The sequence below is a fragment of the Mytilus galloprovincialis genome, chromosome 7 (assembly GCF_965363235.1).
Source record: "Mytilus galloprovincialis chromosome 7, xbMytGall1.hap1.1, whole genome shotgun sequence".
Classification (NCBI taxonomy): Eukaryota; Metazoa; Mollusca; class Bivalvia; order Mytilida; family Mytilidae; genus Mytilus; species Mytilus galloprovincialis.
The window spans coordinates 9,455,932-9,474,856 of NC_134844.1; positions in this window are offsets into that span (position 1 = coordinate 9,455,932).

Below are 18,925 nucleotides of genomic sequence, written 5' to 3' on the forward strand. Positions count from 1 at the left end.
ATCACCATGTTTGACTTCTGTGTTGATTTGAAACATCATATGTTTGGGTTTTGTTCACTTCTTAAGTAAAAATGGTAAGATGAAAAAAAGTGAAAATCTGCCAGATGGGGTAGGGATGTAATGTTTCATTTTTTTTTTATAAGAAATGAGTGCAGACTAGTATTCTTTATTGTAATATGTTCCAAAGTAAGAAGTCTATGCATCATAGGTGTCATGACTGGTTTCAAGTTTGTTATGTCTTGGTTAAGGTGGCACGGTAGTATTTGCATTCCAGAATTTAGGTTGCTCTTTTGTGTACCCTACTTAGGTAAATGTATCTAAACAGTGTGATTGGACAAAAAATACAGTATCAACTGAACATACTTTCCCAAACTGAGGGATGAATCAGGTGTAGAAAAATATGAAATAATTTTACATACAGATGAAAATGAATTTTTGAGAATTTTTGAGAATTTTGTATTCACTGCACCATAAAAGACCTAAAATTACTAGTGGCCTTAGGTTTCTAAAAATAGCAAAAAAAGTAAACGGTCATGATACATATTCAAATTCATTTCTGAATAGTAAAATGAAAGTACTTCAGTTAAGTGTGAATGTAGATTTTTTTGCAGTGTTAGAAAGTGGTGAAAATTCTAAAAAGGCTATCATTATCCCTATGGGCCAGGAAATACTACCGTGCCACCTTAAGGGGGATATATATTTTTACACTAAATCAATGAAGGAACTTTTTTTACCTATGCAATTTGTAAGTTTATCAATAAAAAGTTGATTAAGGGCAACTATGATAAAACAAGCCTTAAATTCCACCCCTGAGAGTAAAAATTGCTGATTCAGCAAATTTTGCCTGATCTGTAGGTAATAATGTAAAAATTTTCATAGAAAGTAGAACTTCATTAATTTTATGTAACTTGCAATACATTTTTAATTATAAATGCTCGCTTTAACTTTTCGCAGTGTCTGACACATGTGCAACCACTGAAATTTGAGACGCGACATTCTACGGTTGCATGTTCATCCTATTATTTTCACCGAAATAAATAAATTGCATAATTTCTTATTTTTTTCAACATAAGTACAGCTATACTAGCTTTCTTAAGGTTTAATTAGTAGTTCTGATGTTACATGACACCAGTAGGAGCTTTTGGGGAACCAGTAAGTGGTTAAGGAGTCCTTACTTATTCATTTAGCTCTCATATTGGTATGAAATAGAGATAGAAATAGGGGTTTCTGTACATTGAATAGACATTATTTTTGACAAAGAATGTATTTATGATTCTATATCAGCAAGATTAAATGGTTTATCTATTTTCCATGCAAATACCATTAGTTGTTAAGATTTTCTGACAGTGAAAAGCACAATAAATGCAAATTGATTATGTAAGGGGACATAATTTAACTTAATGCATACATGAGAAATAGACAAACAGTCAACTTAGAGATGTATTCTAGTACATGTATTGTCAAACAGGTTACAGAATAATAGTTAACTGCAATCTAAAGACTCTTGTTGTATTGCCCTCATAATCTGAAAATGTTTAAAGTAATGTAAGGCATGCTGTAAAATGTGGAATGGACTTTAATATCAGTTTTCATGATTTGGTGATTAAACTGTTTCTTTTACTCAGATTAACCATAAACAGAGTTGGCAATCCAATAATTCCTCCTAAATCACCATGTTTGACTTCTGTGTTGATTTGAAACATCATATGTTTGGGTTTTGTTCACTTCTTAAGTAAAAATGGTAAGATGAAAAAAAGTGAAAATCTGCCAGATGGGGTAGGGATGTAATGTTTCATTTTTTTTTTATAAGAAATGAGTGCAGACTAGTATTCTTTATTGTAATATGTTCCAAAGTAAGAAGTCTATGCATCATAGGTGTCATGACTGGTTTCAAGTTTGTTATGTCTTGGTTAAGGTGGCACGGTAGTATTTGCATTCCAGAATTTAGGTTGCTCTTTTGTGTACCCTACTTAGGTAAATGTATCTAAACAGTGTGATTGGACAAAAAATACAGTATCAACTGAACATACTTTCCCAAACTGAGGGATGAATCAGGTGTAGAAAAATATGAAATAATTTTACATACAGATGAAAATGAATTTTTGAGAATTTTTGAGAATTTTGTATTCACTGCACCATAAAAGACCTAAAATTACTAGTGGCCTTAGGTTTCTAAAAATAGCAAAAAAAGTAAACGGTCATGATACATATTCAAATTCATTTCTGAATAGTAAAATGAAAGTACTTCAGTTAAGTGTGAATGTAGATTTTTTTGCAGTGTTAGAAAGTGGTGAAAATTCTAAAAAGGCTATCATTATCCCTATGGGCCAGGAAATACTACCGTGCCACCTTAAGGGGGATATATATTTTTACACTAAATCAATGAAGGAACTTTTTTTACCTATGCAATTTGTAAGTTTATCAATAAAAAGTTGATTAAGGGCAACTATGATAAAACAAGCCTTAAATTCCACCCCTGAGAGTAAAAATTGCTGATTCAGCAAATTTTGCCTGATCTGTAGGTAATAATGTAAAAATTTTCATAGAAAGTAGAACTTCATTAATTTTATGTAACTTGCAATACATTTTTAATTATAAATGCTCGCTTTAACTTTTCGCAGTGTCTGACACATGTGCAACCACTGAAATTTGAGACGCGACATTCTACGGTTGCATGTTCATCCTATTATTTTCACCGAAATAAATAAATTGCATAATTTCTTATTTTTTTCAACATAAGTACAGCTATACTAGCTTTCTTAAGGTTTAATTAGTAGTTCTGATGTTACATGACACCAGTAGGAGCTTTTGGGGAACCAGTAAGTGGTTAAGGAGTCCTTACTTATTCATTTAGCTCTCATATTGGTATGAAATAGAGATAGAAATAGGGGTTTCTGTACATTGAATAGACATTATTTTTGACAAAGAATGTATTTATGATTCTATATCAGCAAGATTAAATGGTTTATCTATTTTCCATGCAAATACCATTAGTTGTTAAGATTTTCTGACAGTGAAAAGCACAATAAATGCAAATTGATTATGTAAGGGGACATAATTTAACTTAATGCATACATGAGAAATAGACAAACAGTCAACTTAGAGATGTATTCTAGTACATGTATTGTCAAACAGGTTACAGAATAATAGTTAACTGCAATCTAAAGACTCTTGTTGTATTGCCCTCATAATCTGAAAATGTTTAAAGTAATGTAAGGCATGCTGTAAAATGTGGAATGGACTTTAATATCAGTTTTCATGATTTGGTGATTAAACTGTTTCTTTTACTCAGATTAACCATAAACAGAGTTGGCAATCCAATAATTCCTCCTAAATCACCATGTTTGACTTCTGTGTTGATTTGAAACATCATATGTTTGGGTTTTGTTCACTTCTTAAGTAAAAATGGTAAGATGAAAAAAAGTGAAAATCTGCCAGATGGGGTAGGGATGTAATGTTTCATTTTTTTTTTATAAGAAATGAGTGCAGACTAGTATTCTTTATTGTAATATGTTCCAAAGTAAGAAGTCTATGCATCATAGGTGTCATGACTGGTTTCAAGTTTGTTATGTCTTGGTTAAGGTGGCACGGTAGTATTTGCATTCCAGAATTTAGGTTGCTCTTTTGTGTACCCTACTTAGGTAAATGTATCTAAACAGTGTGATTGGACAAAAAATACAGTATCAACTGAACATACTTTCCCAAACTGAGGGATGAATCAGGTGTAGAAAAATATGAAATAATTTTACATACAGATGAAAATGAATTTTTGAGAATTTTTGAGAATTTTGTATTCACTGCACCATAAAAGACCTAAAATTACTAGTGGCCTTAGGTTTCTAAAAATAGCAAAAAAAGTAAACGGTCATGATACATATTCAAATTCATTTCTGAATAGTAAAATGAAAGTACTTCAGTTAAGTGTGAATGTAGATTTTTTTGCAGTGTTAGAAAGTGGTGAAAATTCTAAAAAGGCTATCATTATCCCTATGGGCCAGGAAATACTACCGTGCCACCTTAAGGGGGATATATATTTTTACACTAAATCAATGAAGGAACTTTTTTTACCTATGCAATTTGTAAGTTTATCAATAAAAAGTTGATTAAGGGCAACTATGATAAAACAAGCCTTAAATTCCACCCCTGAGAGTAAAAATTGCTGATTCAGCAAATTTTGCCTGATCTGTAGGTAATAATGTAAAAATTTTCATAGAAAGTAGAACTTCATTAATTTTATGTAACTTGCAATACATTTTTAATTATAAATGCTCGCTTTAACTTTTCGCAGTGTCTGACACATGTGCAACCACTGAAATTTGAGACGCGACATTCTACGGTTGCATGTTCATCCTATTATTTTCACCGAAATAAATAAATTGCATAATTTCTTATTTTTTTCAACATAAGTACAGCTATACTAGCTTTCTTAAGGTTTAATTAGTAGTTCTGATGTTACATGACACCAGTAGGAGCTTTTGGGGAACCAGTAAGTGGTTAAGGAGTCCTTACTTATTCATTTAGCTCTCATATTGGTATGAAATAGAGATAGAAATAGGGGTTTCTGTACATTGAATAGACATTATTTTTGACAAAGAATGTATTTATGATTCTATATCAGCAAGATTAAATGGTTTATCTATTTTCCATGCAAATACCATTAGTTGTTAAGATTTTCTGACAGTGAAAAGCACAATAAATGCAAATTGATTATGTAAGGGGACATAATTTAACTTAATGCATACATGAGAAATAGACAAACAGTCAACTTAGAGATGTATTCTAGTACATGTATTGTCAAACAGGTTACAGAATAATAGTTAACTGCAATCTAAAGACTCTTGTTGTATTGCCCTCATAATCTGAAAATGTTTAAAGTAATGTAAGGCATGCTGTAAAATGTGGAATGGACTTTAATATCAGTTTTCATGATTTGGTGATTAAACTGTTTCTTTTACTCAGATTAACCATAAACAGAGTTGGCAATCCAATAATTCCTCCTAAATCACCATGTTTGACTTCTGTGTTGATTTGAAACATCATATGTTTGGGTTTTGTTCACTTCTTAAGTAAAAATGGTAAGATGAAAAAAAGTGAAAATCTGCCAGATGGGGTAGGGATGTAATGTTTCATTTTTTTTTTATAAGAAATGAGTGCAGACTAGTATTCTTTATTGTAATATGTTCCAAAGTAAGAAGTCTATGCATCATAGGTGTCATGACTGGTTTCAAGTTTGTTATGTCTTGGTTAAGGGGGATATATATTTTTACACTAAATCAATGAAGGAACTTTTTTTACCTATGCAATTTGTAAGTTTATCAATAAAAAGTTGATTAAGGGCAACTATGATAAAACAAGCCTTAAATTCCACCCCTGAGAGTAAAAATTGCTGATTCAGCAAATTTTGCCTGATCTGTAGGTAATAATGTAAAAATTTTCATAGAAAGTAGAACTTCATTAATTTTATGTAACTTGCAATACATTTTTAATTATAAATGCTCGCTTTAACTTTTCGCAGTGTCTGACACATGTGCAACCACTGAAATTTGAGACGCGACATTCTACGGTTGCATGTTCATCCTATTATTTTCACCGAAATAAATAAATTGCATAATTTCTTATTTTTTTCAACATAAGTACAGCTATACTAGCTTTCTTAAGGTTTAATTAGTAGTTCTGATGTTACATGACACCAGTAGGAGCTTTTGGGGAACCAGTAAGTGGTTAAGGAGTCCTTACTTATTCATTTAGCTCTCATATTGGTATGAAATAGAGATAGAAATAGGGGTTTCTGTACATTGAATAGACATTATTTTTGACAAAGAATGTATTTATGATTCTATATCAGCAAGATTAAATGGTTTATCTATTTTCCATGCAAATACCATTAGTTGTTAAGATTTTCTGACAGTGAAAAGCACAATAAATGCAAATTGATTATGTAAGGGGACATAATTTAACTTAATGCATACATGAGAAATAGACAAACAGTCAACTTAGAGATGTATTCTAGTACATGTATTGTCAAACAGGTTACAGAATAATAGTTAACTGCAATCTAAAGACTCTTGTTGTATTGCCCTCATAATCTGAAAATGTTTAAAGTAATGTAAGGCATGCTGTAAAATGTGGAATGGACTTTAATATCAGTTTTCATGATTTGGTGATTAAACTGTTTCTTTTACTCAGATTAACCATAAACAGAGTTGGCAATCCAATAATTCCTCCTAAATCACCATGTTTGACTTCTGTGTTGATTTGAAACATCATATGTTTGGGTTTTGTTCACTTCTTAAGTAAAAATGGTAAGATGAAAAAAAGTGAAAATCTGCCAGATGGGGTAGGGATGTAATGTTTCATTTTTTTTTTATAAGAAATGAGTGCAGACTAGTATTCTTTATTGTAATATGTTCCAAAGTAAGAAGTCTATGCATCATAGGTGTCATGACTGGTTTCAAGTTTGTTATGTCTTGGTTAAGGTGGCACGGTAGTATTTGCATTCCAGAATTTAGGTTGCTCTTTTGTGTACCCTACTTAGGTAAATGTATCTAAACAGTGTGATTGGACAAAAAATACAGTATCAACTGAACATACTTTCCCAAACTGAGGGATGAATCAGGTGTAGAAAAATATGAAATAATTTTACATACAGATGAAAATGAATTTTTGAGAATTTTTGAGAATTTTGTATTCACTGCACCATAAAAGACCTAAAATTACTAGTGGCCTTAGGTTTCTAAAAATAGCAAAAAAAGTAAACGGTCATGATACATATTCAAATTCATTTCTGAATAGTAAAATGAAAGTACTTCAGTTAAGTGTGAATGTAGATTTTTTTGCAGTGTTAGAAAGTGGTGAAAATTCTAAAAAGGCTATCATTATCCCTATGGGCCAGGAAATACTACCGTGCCACCTTAAGGGGGATATATATTTTTACACTAAATCAATGAAGGAACTTTTTTTACCTATGCAATTTGTAAGTTTATCAATAAAAAGTTGATTAAGGGCAACTATGATAAAACAAGCCTTAAATTCCACCCCTGAGAGTAAAAATTGCTGATTCAGCAAATTTTGCCTGATCTGTAGGTAATAATGTAAAAATTTTCATAGAAAGTAGAACTTCATTAATTTTATGTAACTTGCAATACATTTTTAATTATAAATGCTCGCTTTAACTTTTCGCAGTGTCTGACACATGTGCAACCACTGAAATTTGAGACGCGACATTCTACGGTTGCATGTTCATCCTATTATTTTCACCGAAATAAATAAATTGCATAATTTCTTATTTTTTTCAACATAAGTACAGCTATACTAGCTTTCTTAAGGTTTAATTAGTAGTTCTGATGTTACATGACACCAGTAGGAGCTTTTGGGGAACCAGTAAGTGGTTAAGGAGTCCTTACTTATTCATTTAGCTCTCATATTGGTATGAAATAGAGATAGAAATAGGGGTTTCTGTACATTGAATAGACATTATTTTTGACAAAGAATGTATTTATGATTCTATATCAGCAAGATTAAATGGTTTATCTATTTTCCATGCAAATACCATTAGTTGTTAAGATTTTCTGACAGTGAAAAGCACAATAAATGCAAATTGATTATGTAAGGGGACATAATTTAACTTAATGCATACATGAGAAATAGACAAACAGTCAACTTAGAGATGTATTCTAGTACATGTATTGTCAAACAGGTTACAGAATAATAGTTAACTGCAATCTAAAGACTCTTGTTGTATTGCCCTCATAATCTGAAAATGTTTAAAGTAATGTAAGGCATGCTGTAAAATGTGGAATGGACTTTAATATCAGTTTTCATGATTTGGTGATTAAACTGTTTCTTTTACTCAGATTAACCATAAACAGAGTTGGCAATCCAATAATTCCTCCTAAATCACCATGTTTGACTTCTGTGTTGATTTGAAACATCATATGTTTGGGTTTTGTTCACTTCTTAAGTAAAAATGGTAAGATGAAAAAAAGTGAAAATCTGCCAGATGGGGTAGGGATGTAATGTTTCATTTTTTTTTTATAAGAAATGAGTGCAGACTAGTATTCTTTATTGTAATATGTTCCAAAGTAAGAAGTCTATGCATCATAGGTGTCATGACTGGTTTCAAGTTTGTTATGTCTTGGTTAAGGTGGCACGGTAGTATTTGCATTCCAGAATTTAGGTTGCTCTTTTGTGTACCCTACTTAGGTAAATGTATCTAAACAGTGTGATTGGACAAAAAATACAGTATCAACTGAACATACTTTCCCAAACTGAGGGATGAATCAGGTGTAGAAAAATATGAAATAATTTTACATACAGATGAAAATGAATTTTTGAGAATTTTTGAGAATTTTGTATTCACTGCACCATAAAAGACCTAAAATTACTAGTGGCCTTAGGTTTCTAAAAATAGCAAAAAAAGTAAACGGTCATGATACATATTCAAATTCATTTCTGAATAGTAAAATGAAAGTACTTCAGTTAAGTGTGAATGTAGATTTTTTTGCAGTGTTAGAAAGTGGTGAAAATTCTAAAAAGGCTATCATTATCCCTATGGGCCAGGAAATACTACCGTGCCACCTTAAGGGGGATATATATTTTTACACTAAATCAATGAAGGAACTTTTTTTACCTATGCAATTTGTAAGTTTATCAATAAAAAGTTGATTAAGGGCAACTATGATAAAACAAGCCTTAAATTCCACCCCTGAGAGTAAAAATTGCTGATTCAGCAAATTTTGCCTGATCTGTAGGTAATAATGTAAAAATTTTCATAGAAAGTAGAACTTCATTAATTTTATGTAACTTGCAATACATTTTTAATTATAAATGCTCGCTTTAACTTTTCGCAGTGTCTGACACATGTGCAACCACTGAAATTTGAGACGCGACATTCTACGGTTGCATGTTCATCCTATTATTTTCACCGAAATAAATAAATTGCATAATTTCTTATTTTTTTCAACATAAGTACAGCTATACTAGCTTTCTTAAGGTTTAATTAGTAGTTCTGATGTTACATGACACCAGTAGGAGCTTTTGGGGAACCAGTAAGTGGTTAAGGAGTCCTTACTTATTCATTTAGCTCTCATATTGGTATGAAATAGAGATAGAAATAGGGGTTTCTGTACATTGAATAGACATTATTTTTGACAAAGAATGTATTTATGATTCTATATCAGCAAGATTAAATGGTTTATCTATTTTCCATGCAAATACCATTAGTTGTTAAGATTTTCTGACAGTGAAAAGCACAATAAATGCAAATTGATTATGTAAGGGGACATAATTTAACTTAATGCATACATGAGAAATAGACAAACAGTCAACTTAGAGATGTATTCTAGTACATGTATTGTCAAACAGGTTACAGAATAATAGTTAACTGCAATCTAAAGACTCTTGTTGTATTGCCCTCATAATCTGAAAATGTTTAAAGTAATGTAAGGCATGCTGTAAAATGTGGAATGGACTTTAATATCAGTTTTCATGATTTGGTGATTAAACTGTTTCTTTTACTCAGATTAACCATAAACAGAGTTGGCAATCCAATAATTCCTCCTAAATCACCATGTTTGACTTCTGTGTTGATTTGAAACATCATATGTTTGGGTTTTGTTCACTTCTTAAGTAAAAATGGTAAGATGAAAAAAAGTGAAAATCTGCCAGATGGGGTAGGGATGTAATGTTTCATTTTTTTTTTATAAGAAATGAGTGCAGACTAGTATTCTTTATTGTAACATGTTCCAAAGTAAGAAGTCTATGCATCATAGGTGTCATGACTGGTTTCAAGTTTGTTATGTCTTGGTTAAGGTGGCACGGTAGTATTTGCATTCCAGAATTTAGGTTGCTCTTTTGTGTACCCTACTTAGGTAAATGTATCTAAACAGTGTGATTGGACAAAAAATACAGTATCAACTGAACATACTTTCCCAAACTGAGGGATGAATCAGGTGTAGAAAAATATGAAATAATTTTACATACAGATGAAAATGAATTTTTGAGAATTTTTGAGAATTTTGTATTCACTGCACCATAAAAGACCTAAAATTACTAGTGGCCTTAGGTTTCTAAAAATAGCAAAAAAAGTAAACGGTCATGATACATATTCAAATTCATTTCTGAATAGTAAAATGAAAGTACTTCAGTTAAGTGTGAATGTAGATTTTTTTGCAGTGTTAGAAAGTGGTGAAAATTCTAAAAAGGCTATCATTATCCCTATGGGCCAGGAAATACTACCGTGCCACCTTAAGGGGGATATATATTTTTACACTAAATCAATGAAGGAACTTTTTTTACCTATGCAATTTGTAAGTTTATCAATAAAAAGTTGATTAAGGGCAACTATGATAAAACAAGCCTTAAATTCCACCCCTGAGAGTAAAAATTGCTGATTCAGCAAATTTTGCCTGATCTGTAGGTAATAATGTAAAAATTTTCATAGAAAGTAGAACTTCATTAATTTTATGTAACTTGCAATACATTTTTAATTATAAATGCTCGCTTTAACTTTTCGCAGTGTCTGACACATGTGCAACCACTGAAATTTGAGACGCGACATTCTACGGTTGCATGTTCATCCTATTATTTTCACCGAAATAAATAAATTGCATAATTTCTTATTTTTTTCAACATAAGTACAGCTATACTAGCTTTCTTAAGGTTTAATTAGTAGTTCTGATGTTACATGACACCAGTAGGAGCTTTTGGGGAACCAGTAAGTGGTTAAGGAGTCCTTACTTATTCATTTAGCTCTCATATTGGTATGAAATAGAGATAGAAATAGGGGTTTCTGTACATTGAATAGACATTATTTTTGACAAAGAATGTATTTATGATTCTATATCAGCAAGATTAAATGGTTTATCTATTTTCCATGCAAATACCATTAGTTGTTAAGATTTTCTGACAGTGAAAAGCACAATAAATGCAAATTGATTATGTAAGGGGACATAATTTAACTTAATGCATACATGAGAAATAGACAAACAGTCAACTTAGAGATGTATTCTAGTACATGTATTGTCAAACAGGTTACAGAATAATAGTTAACTGCAATCTAAAGACTCTTGTTGTATTGCCCTCATAATCTGAAAATGTTTAAAGTAATGTAAGGCATGCTGTAAAATGTGGAATGGACTTTAATATCAGTTTTCATGATTTGGTGATTAAACTGTTTCTTTTACTCAGATTAACCATAAACAGAGTTGGCAATCCAATAATTCCTCCTAAATCACCATGTTTGACTTCTGTGTTGATTTGAAACATCATATGTTTGGGTTTTGTTCACTTCTTAAGTAAAAATGGTAAGATGAAAAAAAGTGAAAATCTGCCAGATGGGGTAGGGATGTAATGTTTCATTTTTTTTTTATAAGAAATGAGTGCAGACTAGTATTCTTTATTGTAATATGTTCCAAAGTAAGAAGTCTATGCATCATAGGTGTCATGACTGGTTTCAAGTTTGTTATGTCTTGGTTAAGGTGGCACGGTAGTATTTGCATTCCAGAATTTAGGTTGCTCTTTTGTGTACCCTACTTAGGTAAATGTATCTAAACAGTGTGATTGGACAAAAAATACAGTATCAACTGAACATACTTTCCCAAACTGAGGGATGAATCAGGTGTAGAAAAATATGAAATAATTTTACATACAGATGAAAATGAATTTTTGAGAATTTTTGAGAATTTTGTATTCACTGCACCATAAAAGACCTAAAATTACTAGTGGCCTTAGGTTTCTAAAAATAGCAAAAAAAGTAAACGGTCATGATACATATTCAAATTCATTTCTGAATAGTAAAATGAAAGTACTTCAGTTAAGTGTGAATGTAGATTTTTTTGCAGTGTTAGAAAGTGGTGAAAATTCTAAAAAGGCTATCATTATCCCTATGGGCCAGGAAATACTACCGTGCCACCTTAAGGGGGATATATATTTTTACACTAAATCAATGAAGGAACTTTTTTTACCTATGCAATTTGTAAGTTTATCAATAAAAAGTTGATTAAGGGCAACTATGATAAAACAAGCCTTAAATTCCACCCCTGAGAGTAAAAATTGCTGATTCAGCAAATTTTGCCTGATCTGTAGGTAATAATGTAAAAATTTTCATAGAAAGTAGAACTTCATTAATTTTATGTAACTTGCAATACATTTTTAATTATAAATGCTCGCTTTAACTTTTCGCAGTGTCTGACACATGTGCAACCACTGAAATTTGAGACGCGACATTCTACGGTTGCATGTTCATCCTATTATTTTCACCGAAATAAATAAATTGCATAATTTCTTATTTTTTTCAACATAAGTACAGCTATACTAGCTTTCTTAAGGTTTAATTAGTAGTTCTGATGTTACATGACACCAGTAGGAGCTTTTGGGGAACCAGTAAGTGGTTAAGGAGTCCTTACTTATTCATTTAGCTCTCATATTGGTATGAAATAGAGATAGAAATAGGGGTTTCTGTACATTGAATAGACATTATTTTTGACAAAGAATGTATTTATGATTCTATATCAGCAAGATTAAATGGTTTATCTATTTTCCATGCAAATACCATTAGTTGTTAAGATTTTCTGACAGTGAAAAGCACAATAAATGCAAATTGATTATGTAAGGGGACATAATTTAACTTAATGCATACATGAGAAATAGACAAACAGTCAACTTAGAGATGTATTCTAGTACATGTATTGTCAAACAGGTTACAGAATAATAGTTAACTGCAATCTAAAGACTCTTGTTGTATTGCCCTCATAATCTGAAAATGTTTAAAGTAATGTAAGGCATGCTGTAAAATGTGGAATGGACTTTAATATCAGTTTTCATGATTTGGTGATTAAACTGTTTCTTTTACTCAGATTAACCATAAACAGAGTTGGCAATCCAATAATTCCTCCTAAATCACCATGTTTGACTTCTGTGTTGATTTGAAACATCATATGTTTGGGTTTTGTTCACTTCTTAAGTAAAAATGGTAAGATGAAAAAAAGTGAAAATCTGCCAGATGGGGTAGGGATGTAATGTTTCATTTTTTTTTTATAAGAAATGAGTGCAGACTAGTATTCTTTATTGTAATATGTTCCAAAGTAAGAAGTCTATGCATCATAGGTGTCATGACTGGTTTCAAGTTTGTTATGTCTTGGTTAAGGTGGCACGGTAGTATTTGCATTCCAGAATTTAGGTTGCTCTTTTGTGTACCCTACTTAGGTAAATGTATCTAAACAGTGTGATTGGACAAAAAATACAGTATCAACTGAACATACTTTCCCAAACTGAGGGATGAATCAGGTGTAGAAAAATATGAAATAATTTTACATACAGATGAAAATGAATTTTTGAGAATTTTTGAGAATTTTGTATTCACTGCACCATAAAAGACCTAAAATTACTAGTGGCCTTAGGTTTCTAAAAATAGCAAAAAAAGTAAACGGTCATGATACATATTCAAATTCATTTCTGAATAGTAAAATGAAAGTACTTCAGTTAAGTGTGAATGTAGATTTTTTTGCAGTGTTAGAAAGTGGTGAAAATTCTAAAAAGGCTATCATTATCCCTATGGGCCAGGAAATACTACCGTGCCACCTTAAGGGGGATATATATTTTTACACTAAATCAATGAAGGAACTTTTTTTACCTATGCAATTTGTAAGTTTATCAATAAAAAGTTGATTAAGGGCAACTATGATAAAACAAGCCTTAAATTCCACCCCTGAGAGTAAAAATTGCTGATTCAGCAAATTTTGCCTGATCTGTAGGTAATAATGTAAAAATTTTCATAGAAAGTAGAACTTCATTAATTTTATGTAACTTGCAATACATTTTTAATTATAAATGCTCGCTTTAACTTTTCGCAGTGTCTGACACATGTGCAACCACTGAAATTTGAGACGCGACATTCTACGGTTGCATGTTCATCCTATTATTTTCACCGAAATAAATAAATTGCATAATTTCTTATTTTTTTCAACATAAGTACAGCTATACTAGCTTTCTTAAGGTTTAATTAGTAGTTCTGATGTTACATGACACCAGTAGGAGCTTTTGGGGAACCAGTAAGTGGTTAAGGAGTCCTTACTTATTCATTTAGCTCTCATATTGGTATGAAATAGAGATAGAAATAGGGGTTTCTGTACATTGAATAGACATTATTTTTGACAAAGAATGTATTTATGATTCTATATCAGCAAGATTAAATGGTTTATCTATTTTCCATGCAAATACCATTAGTTGTTAAGATTTTCTGACAGTGAAAAGCACAATAAATGCAAATTGATTATGTAAGGGGACATAATTTAACTTAATGCATACATGAGAAATAGACAAACAGTCAACTTAGAGATGTATTCTAGTACATGTATTGTCAAACAGGTTACAGAATAATAGTTAACTGCAATCTAAAGACTCTTGTTGTATTGCCCTCATAATCTGAAAATGTTTAAAGTAATGTAAGGCATGCTGTAAAATGTGGAATGGACTTTAATATCAGTTTTCATGATTTGGTGATTAAACTGTTTCTTTTACTCAGATTAACCATAAACAGAGTTGGCAATCCAATAATTCCTCCTAAATCACCATGTTTGACTTCTGTGTTGATTTGAAACATCATATGTTTGGGTTTTGTTCACTTCTTAAGTAAAAATGGTAAGATGAAAAAAAGTGAAAATCTGCCAGATGGGGTAGGGATGTAATGTTTCATTTTTTTTTTATAAGAAATGAGTGCAGACTAGTATTCTTTATTGTAATATGTTCCAAAGTAAGAAGTCTATGCATCATAGGTGTCATGACTGGTTTCAAGTTTGTTATGTCTTGGTTAAGGGGGATATATATTTTTACACTAAATCAATGAAGGAACTTTTTTTACCTATGCAATTTGTAAGTTTATCAATAAAAAGTTGATTAAGGGCAACTATGATAAAACAAGCCTTAAATTCCACCCCTGAGAGTAAAAATTGCTGATTCAGCAAATTTTGCCTGATCTGTAGGTAATAATGTAAAAATTTTCATAGAAAGTAGAACTTCATTAATTTTATGTAACTTGCAATACATTTTTAATTATAAATGCTCGCTTTAACTTTTCGCAGTGTCTGACACATGTGCAACCACTGAAATTTGAGACGCGACATTCTACGGTTGCATGTTCATCCTATTATTTTCACCGAAATAAATAAATTGCATAATTTCTTATTTTTTTCAACATAAGTACAGCTATACTAGCTTTCTTAAGGTTTAATTAGTAGTTCTGATGTTACATGACACCAGTAGGAGCTTTTGGGGAACCAGTAAGTGGTTAAGGAGTCCTTACTTATTCATTTAGCTCTCATATTGGTATGAAATAGAGATAGAAATAGGGGTTTCTGTACATTGAATAGACATTATTTTTGACAAAGAATGTATTTATGATTCTATATCAGCAAGATTAAATGGTTTATCTATTTTCCATGCAAATACCATTAGTTGTTAAGATTTTCTGACAGTGAAAAGCACAATAAATGCAAATTGATTATGTAAGGGGACATAATTTAACTTAATGCATACATGAGAAATAGACAAACAGTCAACTTAGAGATGTATTCTAGTACATGTATTGTCAAACAGGTTACAGAATAATAGTTAACTGCAATCTAAAGACTCTTGTTGTATTGCCCTCATAATCTGAAAATGTTTAAAGTAATGTAAGGCATGCTGTAAAATGTGGAATGGACTTTAATATCAGTTTTCATGATTTGGTGATTAAACTGTTTCTTTTACTCAGATTAACCATAAACAGAGTTGGCAATCCAATAATTCCTCCTAAATCACCATGTTTGACTTCTGTGTTGATTTGAAACATCATATGTTTGGGTTTTGTTCACTTCTTAAGTAAAAATGGTAAGATGAAAAAAAGTGAAAATCTGCCAGATGGGGTAGGGATGTAATGTTTCATTTTTTTTTTATAAGAAATGAGTGCAGACTAGTATTCTTTATTGTAATATGTTCCAAAGTAAGAAGTCTATGCATCATAGGTGTCATGACTGGTTTCAAGTTTGTTATGTCTTGGTTAAGGGGGATATATATTTTTACACTAAATCAATGAAGGAACTTTTTTTACCTATGCAATTTGTAAGTTTATCAATAAAAAGTTGATTAAGGGCAACTATGATAAAACAAGCCTTAAATTCCACCCCTGAGAGTAAAAATTGCTGATTCAGCAAATTTTGCCTGATCTGTAGGTAATAATGTAAAAATTTTCATAGAAAGTAGAACTTCATTAATTTTATGTAACTTGCAATACATTTTTAATTATAAATGCTCGCTTTAACTTTTCGCAGTGTCTGACACATGTGCAACCACTGAAATTTGAGAAGCGACATTCTACGGTTGCATGTTCATCCTATTATTTTCACCGAAATAAATAAATTGCATAATTTCTTATTTTTTTCAACATAAGTACAGCTATACTAGCTTTCTTAAGGTTTAATTAGTAGTTCTGATGTTACATGACACCAGTAGGAGCTTTTGGGGAACCAGTAAGTGGTTAAGGAGTCCTTACTTATTCATTTAGCTCTCATATTGGTATGAAATAGAGATAGAAATAGGGGTTTCTGTACATTGAATAGACATTATTTTTGACAAAGAATGTATTTATGATTCTATATCAGCAAGATTAAATGGTTTATCTATTTTCCATGCAAATACCATTAGTTGTTAAGATTTTCTGACAGTGAAAAGCACAATAAATGCAAATTGATTATGTAAGGGGACATAATTTAACTTAATGCATACATGAGAAATAGACAAACAGTCAACTTAGAGATGTATTCTAGTACATGTATTGTCAAACAGGTTACAGAATAATAGTTAACTGCAATCTAAAGACTCTTGTTGTATTGCCCTCATAATCTGAAAATGTTTAAAGTAATGTAAGGCATGCTGTAAAATGTGGAATGGACTTTAATATCAGTTTTCATGATTTGGTGATTAAACTGTTTCTTTTACTCAGATTAACCATAAACAGAGTTGGCAATCCAATAATTCCTCCTAAATCACCATGTTTGACTTCTGTGTTGATTTGAAACATCATATGTTTGGGTTTTGTTCACTTCTTAAGTAAAAATGGTAAGATGAAAAAAAGTGAAAATCTGCCAGATGGGGTAGGGATGTAATGTTTCATTTTTTTTTTATAAGAAATGAGTGCAGACTAGTATTCTTTATTGTAATATGTTCCAAAGTAAGAAGTCTATGCATCATAGGTGTCATGACTGGTTTCAAGTTTGTTATGTCTTGGTTAAGGTGGCACGGTAGTATTTGCATTCCAGAATTTAGGTTGCTCTTTTGTGTACCCTACTTAGGTAAATGTATCTAAACAGTGTGATTGGACAAAAAATACAGTATCAACTGAACATACTTTCCCAAACTGAGGGATGAATCAGGTGTAGAAAAATATGAAATAATTTTACATACAGATGAAAATGAATTTTTGAGAATTTTTGAGAATTTTGTATTCACTGCACCATAAAAGACCTAAAATTACTAGTGGCCTTAGGTTTCTAAAAATAGCAAAAAAAGTAAACGGTCATGATACATATTCAAATTCATTTCTGAATAGTAAAATGAAAGTACTTCAGTTAAGTGTGAATGTAGATTTTTTTGCAGTGTTAGAAAGTGGTGAAAATTCTAAAAAGGCTATCATTATCCCTATGGGCCAGGAAATACTACCGTGCCACCTTAAGGGGGATATATATTTTTACACTAAATCAATGAAGGAACTTTTTTTACCTATGCAATTTGTAAGTTTATCAATAAAAAGTTGATTAAGGGCAACTATGATAAAACAAGCCTTAAATTCCACCCCTGAGAGTAAAAATTGCTGATTCAGCAAATTTTGCCTGATCTGTAGGTAATAATGTAAAAATTTTCATAGAAAGTAGAACTTCATTAATTTTATGTAACTTGCAATACATTTTTAATTATAAATGCTCGCTTTAACTTTTCGCAGTGTCTGACACATGTGCAACCACTGAAATTTGAGACGCGACATTCTACGGTTGCATGTTCATCCTATTATTTTCACCGAAATAAATAAATTGCATAATTTCTTATTTTTTTCAACATAAGTACAGCTATACTAGCTTTCTTAAGGTTTAATTAGTAGTTCTGATGTTACATGACACCAGTAGGAGCTTTTGGGGAACCAGTAAGTGGTTAAGGAGTCCTTACTTATTCATTTAGCTCTCATATTGGTATGAAATAGAGATAGAAATAGGGGTTTCTGTACATTGAATAGACATTATTTTTGACAAAGAATGTATTTATGATTCTATATCAGCAAGATTAAATGGTTTATCTATTTTCCATGCAAATACCATTAGTTGTTAAGATTTTCTGACAGTGAAAAGCACAATAAATGCAAATTGATTATGTAAGGGGACATAATTTAACTTAATGCATACATGAGAAATAGACAAACAGTCAACTTAGAGATGTATTCTAGTACATGTATTGTCAAACAGGTTACAGAATAATAGTTAACTGCAATCTAAAGACTCTTGTTGTATTGCCCTCATAATCTGAAAATGTTTAAAGTAATGTAAGGCATGCTGTAAAATGTGGAATGGACTTTAATATCAGTTTTCATGATTTGGTGATTAAACTGTTTCTTTTACTCAGATTAACCATAAACAGAGTTGGCAATCCAATAATTCCTCCTAAATCACCATGTTTGACTTCTGTGTTGATTTGAAACATCATATGTTTGGGTTTTGTTCACTTCTTAAGTAAAAATGGTAAGATGAAAAAAAGTGAAAATCTGCCAGATGGGGTAGGGATGTAATGTTTCATTTTTTTTTTATAAGAAATGAGTGCAGACTAGTATTCTTTATTGTAATATGTTCCAAAGTAAGAAGTCTATGCATCATAGGTGTCATGACTGGTTTCAAGTTTGTTATGTCTT